Source organism: Chiloscyllium plagiosum, chromosome 8 (assembly GCF_004010195.1).
Source record: "Chiloscyllium plagiosum isolate BGI_BamShark_2017 chromosome 8, ASM401019v2, whole genome shotgun sequence".
Classification (NCBI taxonomy): domain Eukaryota; kingdom Metazoa; phylum Chordata; class Chondrichthyes; order Orectolobiformes; family Hemiscylliidae; genus Chiloscyllium; species Chiloscyllium plagiosum.
The window spans coordinates 75,811,795-75,827,791 of NC_057717.1; positions in this window are offsets into that span (position 1 = coordinate 75,811,795).

Genomic DNA, 15,997 nt, shown 5'->3' on the forward strand with positions numbered 1-15,997 from the left:
CTCCTGCCTTTTCTATCTGAGGAACATTGATTTCCTCGACTCAAACCATCTCCTCTTTGAAAGTAACGCATTGTTCAGTTTCTTTTTTTCTGATCAACTTGGAGTTCCAGTCAAACCTTGCTCCCTTCATTCTTGCCACATTGACAGTTGATCTGAATCAACTAATTTTTCACACTCGATTTTTGCATATCATTCTCTCCCATCATCCTGAACATGACAGTAAAATAGTCGCTGTGCCTCAAAACGTTCCTCTTCTGACACTGGATCCATTTGCCCCACCTCTTTCCCAAGGAGCAGGTCCAACAGTACACGCTCTCTTGGGCTGGACGCATCCTCCTGCAGTCAGCTCTCCTCAATGCAATCCAGAACACTCGCCCCTCATGACCTTGCACGACAATTATCCTCGTCTTTCTCTGGATAATTACAGTTTCTCTAGTGTTATCATGACTCTCACATGATTATTCTCTCCGTCCTTTACAAGGGTCGGTGTCTTACAGACTGCAACTCAGAGTGTAACTGTACACTTATTGTTCTGTAGCTCCAGACACATTCGTGCTATCATTGGAGATATCCTTTTTTTCTATCGGACTCAGGAACCAGCGCTATCCTAAACCAATATTTCTACGCTTCAAACTTTCCCTTCCCTGCTATCATTTCGGAATAAGTTATACCCAGCAATATACGACACATATGCTTGCCAATGCTTGTGTTAGCTGTCGGTTTTCAATACATCGATTTCCACAGACGAATATGCATCTGTAACTCCCCAGAAGCTGAGTATTCACGCCCATGCAGAGGACTGAAGATTTAGACTTTCTCTCTTCCTCCAGCTTCCACGATTAAAGTTGTTGTTGCAAATTAGGACCGGCTGCATTGGCAAGTATTTTGTGGGTCCTGGTAGTCTCCTCAACTATTCCTTTTCTATCCTATGCACACGCCAAGTTAATTTCATACCATCCCAAATGCACCACAACGAATTCAGTCCCAGCTCTGTCACTTGGTGTCCCGTCCAGCCTGTACAGTTGCTGCCTTCCACTGAACCAGTCCAAATGTCTGAGGAATCTGAAGCCCTTCCTGCTGCATCTTCGAGTCAGCCACGCTCACATTTACCTAAAATTCCGAGGTCTGTTCTCACTTGTACACAGCGCAGGAAGTATTGCAGGGATTGCTACATTTGGGGTCCTGCTTGTTAACCATCCACCTAGCTCCCTATAGTGATTCTCAGACCACTTCGCCCTTCGTACCCATGTCATTTCTCCCAACATGAATATGACCTTTGGTTGCTCACTCGCTCCCAGAAGAACGTCTTGCACACACAGTGACATTCTTGACCCCAGCATTCCGGAATTACATTTACAGTCACCGAAACGCAGAATCTCCTTCAAGTTACTGAATCTCCCTGACTATTGCTCCTCCTTCCTTCTCCCTCCCCTCCCTCCCCTCCTGGACAGTTAGGCTGCTTGCGGTGCCACAAATAAGGTTCTAATTGCATTCCCTGAGGAGGCAGCACCTTCATAAACTTCTAAACTTGGAAACTGAATTGTGAGGGAGACATCCGGCTATTCCCGATTTCCCTGAGTGTTTCGCCTCAATTGCCTGAGTTACCATTCCTTTCCACTTTCCAGGCCGGCATGTCTGAAGTGTGATCCTCGCTCAGTATGTGCTATCCACTTGACCAAGTATCACATATGTCACACAGGGTCTCCATTCGCTGTTTGAGCTCCAAGACCCAGTGTTCGTCCAGAACACCAGCAGGGGCTGTGACGTCCCAATGTAACAGTACAGACTTTCCACTTCACAAACATGTGCTGCCGTCTCTTGAAACTTCAACATACCTAGTCTTCCTTAACTAATTACGTAGTATAATGGTAACTGCAGGGAAATAACATTAAGGTTAAGTCCCACATCCAACTGTACCTTCCTGAAATTATTTCATCATATTGGCACAGACTTTCACTTATTACTTTTTTTTCTGAGATCAAGCTGTCTTTCAGAAGTTAGAAAGTAAATTTGCTAACTTATATCAAATAGAGGCAGTGGCTAATAACGGTTTCTTATCAGCCCATGAACTTATAACTTTTTCAATGATGTCTCTTGCACTACCTTCAATCTCAGTGCACACTGGTCCCAACAGCAGAAAGGTGTATCTGTGACTCCCAGCTACGGCTAATCCTCCAGCTCCCAGTCCACTTTGCTTCGTCACATGGCCACCATCTCTGTTACTCCCAGATACGTGTAATCGGCCAGCTCCCTCACCAATCTGCTCCCTCTCCACTCTGCTCCCTCGCAGGGTCCCCGTCGCTGTGACTCCCAGGTATGGGTAATCCTCGAGCTTCCACTCCACTCTGAGCCCTCCTGGCGTCATCATCTCTGTGACTCCCAGGTACGTATAATCTGCCAGCTCCCACTCCAGTCTACTCCCTCACATGGTCACCATCTGTGTGACTCACAGATACAGCTCGGTCTAGAACCTCATTACTGATTTCTCTCCTCCCACTTTGCTGCCTCTATAACTCGCAGCTGTGCGTTCGCCTTAAGCTCTGGAAGGAAGAAGGAGAGTTCCAGTCATTGAAGAAGGCAAAGGAAATAGAGTGATGGTGGCTTTTTGGTGCCGGAGCTTTCTGGAGTCGTAAGGGTTTTATATGAGCTGCTTACAGAGACATGAAGAATCGACAAATGCAAACTGATGTTGAGGAGTTTTGCAGGTACTGGAGACTGTTGGATGTTATAGAGTTGGAAGACGTGCAATAATGGGGGAGAATGTAGATTTTAATTAGGTGGTGTTCAAGGACCCTCAGGACATAGGGAGTTTCAAAGAATGGGAGCATTGCGAAATACTGAGATCGTAGAGGCTGAAAGAGCTGAGATGGATAACGAGGCTGAAGCTACCAATTTAACACATCTAGCCTATGTAATTCATACACGTTTAAGGAGAGGAACCAGTGCTTTAATTGGTTAAAGTGATATGGAGTTTTCAGATACTGAGGAGTTACAAATTAGAAAGGAAGAAGTTGTCGGTAATCAGAGGTTTAAACAAGATCAACTAAAATTCGAGAAATCAACACCAGAGAAATGAATGGATGAGGTGAGATTATGTGAGGAACTGTAAGACTTGTAGGTAGAGAAGGATGTCATATATAAAAGGGAGAGTTGGACTCTAATAATGTTGTAGCGACTTCTGGATGGTACACAGATAACAAAAGTTCAAAAGGCTGGTGCAGTGGCTCAAGAAGGCACGTCAGCACCACCTTCTCAGCTAAACTCAAATTCAAGAATAAATGCTGGCTCAGCCATCAATGCTCATGTCTATGAATGATTGAATGAATGAGTGAATGAATTAATAAGTTAATAATCATGCGAAGAGCATCACTGAGGTCTCTCAGGAAGGCTCGTATCACAGCACTTCACAAACCCGGAACGACTATACCCTGGAAGGACAGAAATTCCAGTTGCACGGGAACACCATCATTTCCAAGGTGCCCTCCAAGCCATGCTCATTCCACCAGCACTGTGTCTGCCGCTACACCCAGACGATTGAAGTGGGTCAGAAAGGCAACTCTCTACCACCTTCTCCAGGTAATTACAGACGGGAAAGGAATGATGGCCTAAACAGTGATGGCCATATCCAATCGATGAATTTTTCAAAAAATGGTAACTCACTGAATGTTCATATCCCGTTTGCTTCCACATCACCATTTAGTTTTGCGACATTAAAACGGGGGAATCATTAGATTTTGTCCATCCATCTAATTTATCGAATTATTTTTGAATAGTTGCGACTCGAGCAGAAATCCATTTATTCCCTGTTAGTTTTCTGTCGAGTAAACAATTGTCAATCCGTCCCAGTACTTGCCCTCCAATCACGCTCATCCCCCTCCTCCGTGGAACCTTGTTGAAATGTTTCTGAAAATCCCAATAAACCATTCCTAAATATTATCTAATCTGCTATTTATTGCCAGACAAAAATCAAATCTAATACTAATAATCAAATGAAATATCACTTCAATAACAACATGTTTAATATGAATAGAGGATTGGTTGATGGAGAAGACAGAGAGTGGGCAGAAAGGAGTCATTTTCAGGATGGCAACTGATGATGAGTGGAGCCCAGCAGGGGTCAGTGTTGGGATCATACTGCATGTGGTATACGTGAACAGTCTGGACAAAGGATGTGACAGTTTACGTGAAGGTTACAAAATCTATAGAAGTCAGTTCACATCTAGAATGCTGTGAACCGATTTGGTACCATATCTGGAGGAAAATGTTCTTGCACCATAGACAGTTCAGACAAGATTCACCAGACTGATCCTTAAAATGGAGGGATACCGATGAGAAGAAGTGGAGAAGATTGAACGTGAACTCAGTAGAATTTAGAAAGCGACGCAAATTTATTAATACAATGAAGATTTATTAATTTATTAATACAATGAAGATTTCTGTGTTCAAACAGAGTCACTCCGGAGACTTTGGTTCCCTGCTTAAGGATCCATAACTGGGGATAAGTGCGTATGAATGCAGTAGAAACAATTACAGAGAAAAGCAGGGTTGTAGCGACTGGAGGATATTACAGACTATGATTAATTTTGAGGTGACCGAAATCAAGAGGGTTGCAGATGCTGCAATATATCACAATATCTGTAGTACTTGAGGAGGTGACACGGACCAGATGCATCGAGGGACTGGAGGGTGCTACAGCTATTGAAAATGCTGCAGGGTATCAATAACCTTATATCAATCAGGTGTATTGAAGTGTCTGGAGATAGAGAACGAGAAATGCCGTGACTGAAGAATATCACAGAGATGGGGTGTGCCATATGAGCTACAAGAGTTATAACGTGAGACAAGTTGTAGTCAGTGGAGTCAGGGAAGATACAGGGAGATTTTAAGGGACATCAAGTGATAAAAAAAGGAAAGTTAGACTTCTCAGTGTCGGATGGGGGTACTCTACACAGGCCGGGTGTATTTTATGGAATTGTGCAATGTAGAGAGATTAAGGGAGATGTATAGAATTGAGGAACTAACAGAGATATGAAAGTCTGTCGTGACTGGAAACATCTGTTGTTCCTGTATGCTCAGGTTCACGTCTGGCCATCAACTCACTGTACTGTTGCCGCTTTCATCCCAATTAGAAACAGACATAACTCGGTAGGTACAGACTTAGGGAAGAATGGAGTGGCTGGATGAGGTTACAGAGATAGGGAAGGATACAGTGACTGGGGAAACTTACAAAGAAAGGGATGGATGGAGTGACTGGAGGAGTTTACAGTGACAGGGACAGTTGCAGTGACTGGAAGAGGTTACAGGGATAGGGAGGAAAGGCGAGACAGGGGGAGGCAACAGAGATAGGGAGACACAGAGAGACTGGATGAGGTTACAGAGACAGGAAGGGTTGGAATGATTAGATAAGCTTACAGAGATGGTGATGGTTCGAATGAACTGGGGAACGTTACAGAGATAGGGAGGTTTGGTGAGTTTCTAGGAGGTTTCAGAAATCGGGAGAGTTGGAGGAAGTGAAGGAGTTTACAGATGTCTGGAGGGTTGGAGTGCCTGGAGGAGGTAAAAGAAATAGATAGCGATGGAGTGACTTGAGATTACAAAGATAGGGAGTGTTGCAGTGACTGGAGGAAGTTACAAAGAAAGGGACGCTTGGAGCAACTGGAGAACAGGGAGGATGGGAATGATTAGAAGAGGTGATAGAGATAGGGAGTCTTGGAGTGACTGGAGGGGAGTTACAGAGACAGGGACTGTTGGAGTGATGGAAGGGGGTTAAAGATATAGGGACAGTTGGTGTGACTGGAGGAGCTTACTGAGATATGTGGGGCTGGAGTGAACTTGGGAATGTTGCAGAGATTTGGTGGGAAGGGATGATTGAAGAGGTTACAGAGGTCTGGAGGTTTGGAGTGACTGGGGAGGTTACAGAGAAGGTAAGGCTTGGAGAGACTAGAGGAGGTTACAGAGATTAGGACGATTGGCGTGACTGGAGGAGGTCACAGTGGTCGGGAGCGTTAGAGTGACTGGAGTGGGTTACAGATATAACGAAGGTTGAAGTGACTGGTGGGGCTTACAGAGATATTGATGTTTGGAGTGAAATGGGGACGTTACAGAGTCAAGGAAGGTTGGTATGTTTCTAGCAATTTTCAGAAATCGGGAGAGTTCAAGTAAGTGGAGGGTTTTACAGATAGTTTGAGGGAGAGAGTGCATAGAGGAGGTTAAAGAAATAGATAGGGATGGATTGACTAGAGATTTCAGAGACAGGGATTGTTGCAGTGACTGTGGAGGTTCCAGAGAAAGGAAGTGATTAGAGGAGGGAACAAAGACATGGAGGGCTGAACCGACTGTGGGAGGTTACAGAAATGGTTTTAGGATTTGAGTGACTGGAGGAGGTTACAGAGAAAGGGACGCTTGGAGTAACTGTGGGATAGGGAAATTTGGAATGATTGGAAGAGGTGATAGAGATGGTTAGGGTTGGAGTGACTGAGGGAAATCACAGAGATAGGGAGGCTTGGAGTGACTGCAGGAGACTTACAGAGACTGGGACGATTGGAGTGACTAGAAGGGGGTTACAGATAAAGGGACAGTTGGAGTGATTGGAGGAGCTTATTGGGATAGGTGGGGCTGGAGTGAACGGGGCGTGGTCGCAGAGATTGTGTGGGATGGTGTGAATGAAGGAAGTTACAGACATCTGGAGGCTTTCAGTGACTGGGCGGTTACAGAGATAGGGAAAATTAGAGTGATTCGAGGAGGTTACAGATACAGTGAGGCTAGGTGAGACTGGGGGGTCTGGGGCTTTCAGTGACTGGGGCGGTTACAGAGATATGGAAGATCGGAGTGACTAGAGGGAGTTGACAAAGATAAGGATGATTGGAGTGACTGGAAGGAGGTTACAGACATAAGGATGGTTAGAGTGACTGGAGGTGCTTACTGACTTAGCGATGGTTGGAGTGAGTGGAGGAGTTTACAGAGATAGGAACGGTTGGAATGACTGGGGAAGGATACTGAGATAGGGAGAGATGGAGTCCCCGGAGGAAGTTACTGAGACAGGGAGTGTTGGAGTGACACGCAAGGTTACAGAGATACAGGCACATGGAGTAACTAAGGGAGGTGATAGTGATAGAGAGACATGGAGTGACTTGAGGAGGTTACTGAGATTGGGACCTTTGGAGTGACAGGAGGAGCTTACAGGAAAAGGGAGGAATGGAGTGACTGTGGGAGATTACAGTGATAAGAAAGGTTGGTGGGGGAGATTACAGAGATAGGACATGTCATCCAGATTGTAGGAATTTACAGCGGCAGGGACGTATTCAGTATTGGAATAGGTTTCAAATATATCGAGCGTTCTTACCTCAGTGCAGGATATATTGAATGTTCCAGATCTGCCTGTCCTCTGGCTGAGATGATGGACGAAGCACCCGGCAGTTGGGAAGTTTATTGAGTCAGGAACATCAGAATACTACATGAGACAGCTAAATAGACAGAATTGGAAATTAGATTGATGCAGTGAACGTTACACATGGAGAATTGTCTGAGTCCCTCAGTGATTTGGAAAATCCCAGTCTCCATTAATGACCTGTGCTGCTGCGACTCTCTGGATCCAGAATTCTGTTGGTGCAGAATACCAGACCATCTGGAAGTGAGAAAAGCGCAGACAGAAGCAGCAATTAGATCCACACAGTGAGGGATACCACATGGAAAGAAACAGAGTGATAAAACAATAGCACAGAAAGATTTCAGGATCAAACAATGGTCAGGACGATTCATGTGGTTTGGATTCATGGTGCAGTGGTATCACTACTCAGTGACGATTGAGCTACGAGTGGGAGAAGTGATGGCCTAGCTTTATTCTCACTGCATTGATCATCCAGAATTTAATGCTGGTGTCATGTGTACCCATCTGACTTCTTTATATCCTTTAAGGAGGGAAATCCTTTCCAGGCAGCAGTCCTGGGCGACAATACAACTCTATATGGGGTTGACTCTCAATTGTGCTCTGAAACTGTCTAGCTAAATACTCAGCAAAAGGGCAGCTAAGGGTTGGCATGAAATGCTGGTAAACCCAAAATATCGACATCCCACTAAAATACCACTGCTGAGCCAATTGCACTGGCCAATCATGTCGGTAGGTTGACGGACAGGGCTTTAAACTGACAGAGAAGATGTTGGACTCGGGTTCAGGTAGCATATTGTGCAAATAGCTCGGGGCATAACTGTTTCAGGTCGGTTACTGGGTGATGAACTGAGTAAAGGAGTGATGTCAGACTGCGAGATCCTCTGGGAAATTGCAATATAGTGGAATTCAAAGGAATTATGGAGTTTGAGGTACGCCCGACAATCAGAAACAAAGCTAATGACAGGAGTTAGAGAGGAGAACTGACCAAGTTAAACAGGGTAAAGAGATTGACATGTATGACTACACATGAACTGTAGAAAATATCGAGAATCATAGAGACATAGAAACAGACTCAGTGGTCCAACTCGTCTATGCCGCCCAGATATCCTAAACTAATCTCATCCCATTTGCCCTTACTTAACCCATACCCCTCACAACGCGTCCTATACATTTACCCATCTAGATGCCTTTTAAATGTTTGTACCAGCCTCCACCACTTTCTCGGGTAGCTCCATAGACGCACCACCCTCTACGTGGAAAATTTGCCCCTTAGACTCCTTTTATCTTTTTCCAGTCTCACCATGATCATAAGCACTCCAGTTCGGGGATAAAAGAGACAACGATGGTCTTATTTTGAGCAGACGGCGCAGATTGGGAGAGTTGTTGGGCACTGGAGGTGATTTCACAGGGAGGGAGGACCATACAGTCAAGGAGGTTACAGAAATGTGGAGAGCTGTAGGCCGACAGACGTTCATGGAGATGGCGAGGCTTGGATGGATAAGGATGGAACAGGCATAAGATTGTTGGTAGGATGGGGTGGTTTACAAAGGCAGGGAGTGTGTTAGATGAATAGATCAGATCACAGAGATAAAGTGACCTGTATATACTGGAGGAACAAACAGATAGGTGCATTTTTTATAGATATAGGAAGGCTTAGGTTCTGCCGGTTTAGATATGGAGGGTGTGGAATGAGACAGATTTTCCAGGAGATAAGTACAGCAATTTTATTTGGAAACAGTTTCACAGATTAGGGAGCATTAGTGAACTCCACCAGTTTGATGAAAGTGGGAAGGGTTGGCGTGGTGGGTGACATTTACACAGACACGGGTATAAGAGCTGGAGAAGATTATGGAGGTGAGTAGATAGATGGAGAGACTGCAGTAGCTAACATTGACGGGGTGGGTTGTAGCAAAGGAAGGATGTTTCATAGACAGTGGGTCTTGTAAGAAAATGGATCGGGACAGTAAGAGGCATTGAAATGAATTCTGCAGATTGGGAGTTCTGCAAGGATCTGAGAGGTTTGTGGGGTCTCATCAGATTGATCGTACCTTTACGGCTGGAAGAGGCTACGTAGATATGGATTGCTTAAAGCCTCCTTTTTCCTGAACAAAACCGCAGCATCAGTCATCAGCCAGGGATCCCTAAACCTTCCAACTTTTCCCTTCACCCGAACAGGAACATACTGACCGCACTTTTAAACGCCTCCCATTTTCCAGTCGCTCCATTTCCTTCAAACGCACTCATCCATGATGTCAAAGAGCTGGTGTTGGACTGGGATGGACAAAGGTAAAACACACACAACATCAGGTTAAAGACCAGCTAGTTTATTTCGAATTACTAGTGCTGCTTCTTCACCGTGTGGTTGTGGAGCACAATCAAAAGACATGGAATTTATAACAACAGGATTGCATTGTCATGGTACGTGACATTAAATAAATATAGATTAATTCTTTCATCTTTTGGAATGATCACCAACGATACCAAAGCTAGTGCTTCCAAATAAACCTGTTGAACTACAAACTGATTTTAAACTTCACACAATCGACCGCTGCTCAATCCTGCATAATGGCCCCAAAACTGATCCTGTTCCAGTTTAGCATTTTAATCTGTGCACGTGCCTGATCATTTTTCCATATTCATGTTAAACTGAGGGATTCTTCGGTAAAATTTCGAAACATATGGCCTTATTTCATGACTCCTTAAGGGTATCCTCTCGAGTATTGTTGCTCGGTCCACTGTTATCAAAATGACAACTCCCTCTCCTCACTTACTTATCCTTCTGTCACGGCTTTAGCTTCCGTACCCTGGAACACTGGGCAGCCAGACCTGCCCTTCTAACAGTCATGATTCTGTTATGGCGATAATATCTAGGTCCCCAGAGCCAATCCACGCTCTGAGTTTGTCTACCTTACCAGTCAGCCCTCATGCTTTGAAATAAGTGCCCTTTAAACCTGAACCCTTTTCCCTCCGTGAATCCTGAATCTCGGAGGCTGATGTCTTTTTCCGTTGACTGCGCGATGGTCCGTCTCTTATTTAGAGTCTCAACCCCTGCCAAACATGCTTAAACTGTCCCACCTAACACTAGTAAACCGCCTCGCAGGGATACTAGTGTCGCTTTGGTTCAATTCCAACCGGTCCCCCTTGAACCAATCACCTCCACCACGGAAGAGCTCCCAATGATGCAAGAACTGAAAAATCTGTCCCGTACACCACCTCCTCAGCCACACATCTATCTGGAATATCTTTCTATTTCTGTCCTCACTGGCACATTGCACTGGAGTAATCTGGAGTTCATTGTCTATGAGGTCCTGCTTTTTAACTTCTTAATGTAATCCCCATACGCATTTCACAAAACTCCACCCCTTTGTCTACCTATGTCATGTGTGCTGATGTGCACAATGACCTTTGACGGTTCCCTCTCCTCTTTAACAATGTTTTGTAAACGTTCAGAGACATCATTGACCCTGGCACTGATAGGCAGCACAGCATCTTGGTTTCTCTTTTGCAGCCACACAATGTCCTGTCTACACCCCTCACAACAGAGTCTCGTATCAGTGTTGCTTTCATTGCAGAGGATCTGGCAAACATAGACTGGGAAGAATTGCCTGCAGTTAGGTCTTTATTCAGAAAGTGGGAGTATCTTCCAATGATACTGAGAAGTCAGCGTCTGTGCCTTGCCTGTAGAGTGAACAGTAAAGGCAGCAATTCCCGGTAATACTGATCTAGCCATATCGTGAGTTTGATAAAGAAAATGCAGTGCAATAAAAATCAGGCGAAGCCTGTCAAAAGTACAGAGAGTGAAAGGGGATGCATGAGAATAAGGGGAAAACTATGGCCATGAAATATCTTTGGCAGATGCTGTTAACTAAAAGCCGCAAGGTGTAGTATATCTAGAGTAAGAGGATTCTCACTTAAATAGAGAGGTCTGTTAGAAACCAAGGAGACAATCTGTACATGGAGCTAGAAGAAGTAGATGAGCTCTTCAACGAATACTTCTCATCTGTACGCACACAGAAGAGAGACAACATAACTTTTTTAGATAGTATTTCACTTGGTAAGGTGAGGTTGTCTGTAATGCAGCAGAATTAACAGTACAGAACATGAGAAGGTCAACAAGAATGAGGTGTTACATAGTTTCACAGGCGTAAAGGTGGTCAAATACCAGTGTCCAAGGAAATTTATCCCAGGGTGCTATAGGAGGTAAGAGAGGACATCGCTGCGGCCCTGGTCGATATATTTAATACTTTGTTGTGCACGGGTGAAATGCTGAAGGAGTGGAGGAATACTAATATGTTTCCTGTGTTCAAGAAGGATATCAGGAATAGGACAAGCAATTGCAGATCAGTTAGTCAGATAGCAGTGGAAGAAAATTATTGGAAACAATTCTGAGGGACAAGATGAATCAACACTTGGAAAGGCAGAAATGAATTAAGCTTAGACATCACTGATTTGGTAGTAGAAGATCCTCTACCAAATTCAGCTGAGCTTTTTGCTTGAAATTAAGATTGAGAACATTTAGATGGGCAGTGCAGATGATTTTGTTTATATGGATTTCATTAAGCACTTTGGCAATGTCCCACGTGGAAAGCTGGTCCAACAGATCAATGGGCTCCAACTCAAGTCGGCAAAATGGATCCACAAATGGTGGAGAGGCGTTTTGGTATTTGAAATTCTTTCAACAACGGGTGTACGACAGGGATCTGTGCAGGAACCACTAATGGTTATTATGTGAATTAATAACTCATATGTGAAGACTAGTGTATCATTCGTAGGTTCGTTGATGACATGAAAAGCGAGGGTGCTGTTCACAGTTCGTGGGGTGGTCAAAGGGTATAGTCTGATCGTTGAGGCTGGGATAGAAATTCAAATAAATTTAAGTATGTAAAAGGCAGACAGGAACACAGCAGGAAATGAAGGAAAGCTGATTAATTAAGCTGCATTTATTTTGATGCAAATTGCTCGAAACGTAAGGCATATGAACTCAGGGCATGGATGGAAACATGGGACCAGGATATCACAGGAATTACAGAAACACAGCTGAGAGACGGGCAAATCAGGCTGCTCAATATTACAGGGTACAGCTGCTGTAGAGAGGATAGAAGCAGAGTCAAGCGAGGAAGCGGAGGGGAGTTTTTCATCAGCGATAACGCCACTGCAGTATTTAGAGAGTATACTCCTGGGAATCACCCAGTGAAAGTATATTAGTGGAACTGAAAAATTAGATTGGGTCATCATTTTGACATGACTGTACTACAGGCCCCCAATATTCGGGGGACATTGAGAAGCAAATATTTCGGAGATCTCAGGTATCTATAAGGATAATTGTGTTGTAATGATCAGGGATTTTAGTTTTACAAACCTATGCTGGGACTGCCATAGTGTTCAGAGTTGGATGAGAGCAATTGCTTAAGTGTGTTCAAGAAAACTCTTTCCATCATGATGTGAATGTCCAGACTGGCAAAAATGGTAAAACCTGACCTATGCTGGGAAATCAAAGTCGGGAAATGGACTGAGGAGTTTGTGGGAGAACACGTTTGCAAAGTGACTGCAGTTCTATCAGTTTGAAAATAATGAGGGAAAATGGCAGGAAACAAGTAGGAAACACTGGATGAATGGGGATATTGAAGCACTGGTCAAGAGAAAGGGGGTACATGTCATATATAGCCAGCTGGATTAAGTAAATCCCTTGAAGAACATTGTGGGTGCAGTAATATACTTCAGAGAGAAATCGTGTGAGCTCAAAGGGGACCTGAGAAAGCACTGGCAGATAAAGTTCAGGAAAATCCAGAGATATTCTACATTAATATGAACAACAAAATATTAATTAGAGACAAAATATGGCCCGTTTAAGATAAATAGTGCCATCCATGTGTGGAATCACTGGGGATGGGTGAGATCCTAAACTAAAATTTCACGTCAGTATTTATTTCGGAGATAGGCTGGTGATATCAGGGAAATAAACAGTGATGTCTTCAAAAGAGTACATTTTGCAGAAGAGGAGGTACTGCAGGTTTTAAAATGCATTAAAAAAGGCAAATCTCCGAGAACAGATCAAATATATCCCATGACACTTTGGGAAGCTTGGGAAGAAATTGGAGGGCCCCCTGCAGAGGTACTTATTTCACTGACTGCCACGGATAATGAGCTGGTAGCTTGGAAGGTGGTTAAACTTCTGCCAGTTTGTAAGAAAGGTTGCGAGAGAAAGCCAAGGGCGGAAAGAGCAATTAGCTTGATGCCAGTGATGCGAACGTTGTTGGAAGTGACTGCGGGACAGGAGTTACATGCGTTTGGAAAGGCAAGGATTGATATGGGGTAATCGGCACAGTTGTGTGCATACAAAGTACTGTTTCACAACCTGGACTGAGATTGTTTAAATGGTGATGAAAACGTTAGATGACAGCAAAGCAGTAGACGTCGTCTATACAGACTTCAGCAAGGCCTTTCACAGGGATAACGTGGTACACTGGTTAGTAAGGTTAGATCACATGGGATCATTGAGAGCGAGACAAAAGTGCCCTGAAAGTGGGAGGCAGAGGGAATTGATCGAGGGGTGATGTTCACACTGCAGGCCTGTGACCTTCAGACTGCCGGAACGATCAGTGCGAGTTGACTGTGTGCATCATTTATATGCACGATTTGGTTCAGATTATAGGAGTCATTGTTAGTAAGTTTATAGATACTAAAATTAGTCTTATCGTGGGCAGTGAATTCAGTTATCGGAGGCGATATTGATCAACTGGAACAGTGGGCCAAGGAATGAAAGATGGAGTTTATTTCAGGTGTTGGATTTTGTTAACACAAACCAGGGAGGACTGAAGATAGAGTAGTAATATCTGGATTACTCCAGGTGCGACAAGCTAGTGAGGGCAGGAATAGGAGGATAGAGCATATGAATGCATGGCTGATGAGCTGGTTTGTGGGAGAAGGATTCATATTTTTGGATCATTGGAATCTCTTTTGTGGTAGAATTGAACTGAACAAGAAGAACGGATGGCACCTAAACTGAAAGGGGACTAATATACTGGCAGGGAAATTTGCTAGAGCTGCTCGGGAGGATTTAATTTAGTAAGATGGGTCGATGGGACCCTGGGAGATAGTGTGCAAAGATCTGAGACTGGTACAGTTGAGTAAAGAAGCGAGTCAAACAGTCAGGGCAGGCAGGGACAAGGCAGACAACAAGGTAGGACTGATAAATTAAATTGCATTTCAATGCAAGAGGCCTAACAGGGAAGGTAGGTTAACTCAGGCCATCGTTAGGAACATAGAACTGGGATAACATAAATATGACAGAAACATGGCTCAGGGATGGACAGGACTGGCATCTTAATGTTCCAGGTTACAAATGCAAAAGGAAGGACAGAAAGGGAGGCAAGAGAGGAGTGGTTGTGTCTTTTTTTGATAAGGAATAGCATTACAGCTGGACTGAGGAAGGATAGTCCCGGAAATACATCCAGGAATGTTATTTGGGTGGAACTGGAAAATGAGAAATGGATGGTAACCTTATTGGGATTGTATTATGGACCCCTAATAGTCAGAGGGAAATTGAAAAAAAATTGTAAGGAGATCTCAGTTAATTGTAAGAATAAAAGTATGGTTATGGCAGGGGTTTTAAATTTACAGACATAAACTGGGATTGCCATAGTGTTAACGATTTAGATGGAGAGGAATTTGTTATTTGTGTACTGGAACATTTTCTAATTTAGTGTGTGCATGTACCTACAAGAGAAAGTGCAAAACCAGACCTACTCTTAGGAAATAAGACAGGGCAAGTGTCTGAGGTGTCAGTGGGGGAGCATTTTGGGGCCAGAGACCATAATTATATTAGTTTTAAATTAGTGATGGAAAAGGATAGGCCAGATCCAAACATGAAATTTTAAATTGGAGAACGGTCAATTTCAATGGATTTAGACAAGAATATTTAAAAGCTGATTGGGGGCACATGTTCGAGGTAAAGGGGCGGGTGGAAAATGGGAAGCCTCCAAGAATGAGATAACGAGAGTCCAGAGAAATTATACACCTGTTAGGTGAAAGGAAAGGGTGGTAGGTATGGGGAATGCTGGATGATCAAAGGAATTGAAGGTTTGGTTAAGAAAAAGAAAGAAGCATATGTCAGGTGTCTCAAGGTTAGATCGAGTGAATCCTCATAAAAATATGAAGACAGTAGGAGTATACTGAAGAGGGAAATCAGGAAGACATGAAGGGGACACAAGATGGATTCGGCAAATAGAGTTAAGGAGAATCCAAAGGGTTTTTACAAATACATTAAGGAGAACTTCAGGACCTGATCAGGTGTACCCGAAACCTCTGTGGGAAGTTAGGGAAGTGATTTCTGGGCCTCTTGCTGAGGTATTTATATCATCGATAGTCACAGGTGAGGTGCCAGAAGACTGGAGGTTAGCTTACATGTTTCTACTGTTTAAGAAAAGTGGTAAGGACAAAATAGGGGACGATAGACCGGTGGGCCTGACGTCGGTGGTGTGCAAGTTGTTGGAGGGAACCCTGAGGGACAAGATGTAAATGTATTTGGAAAGGCAAGGACTATTCGGGATGGTCAACATGGCTTTGTGCGAGGGAAATTATATCTCTCAAACTTGATTGAGTATTTTGAAG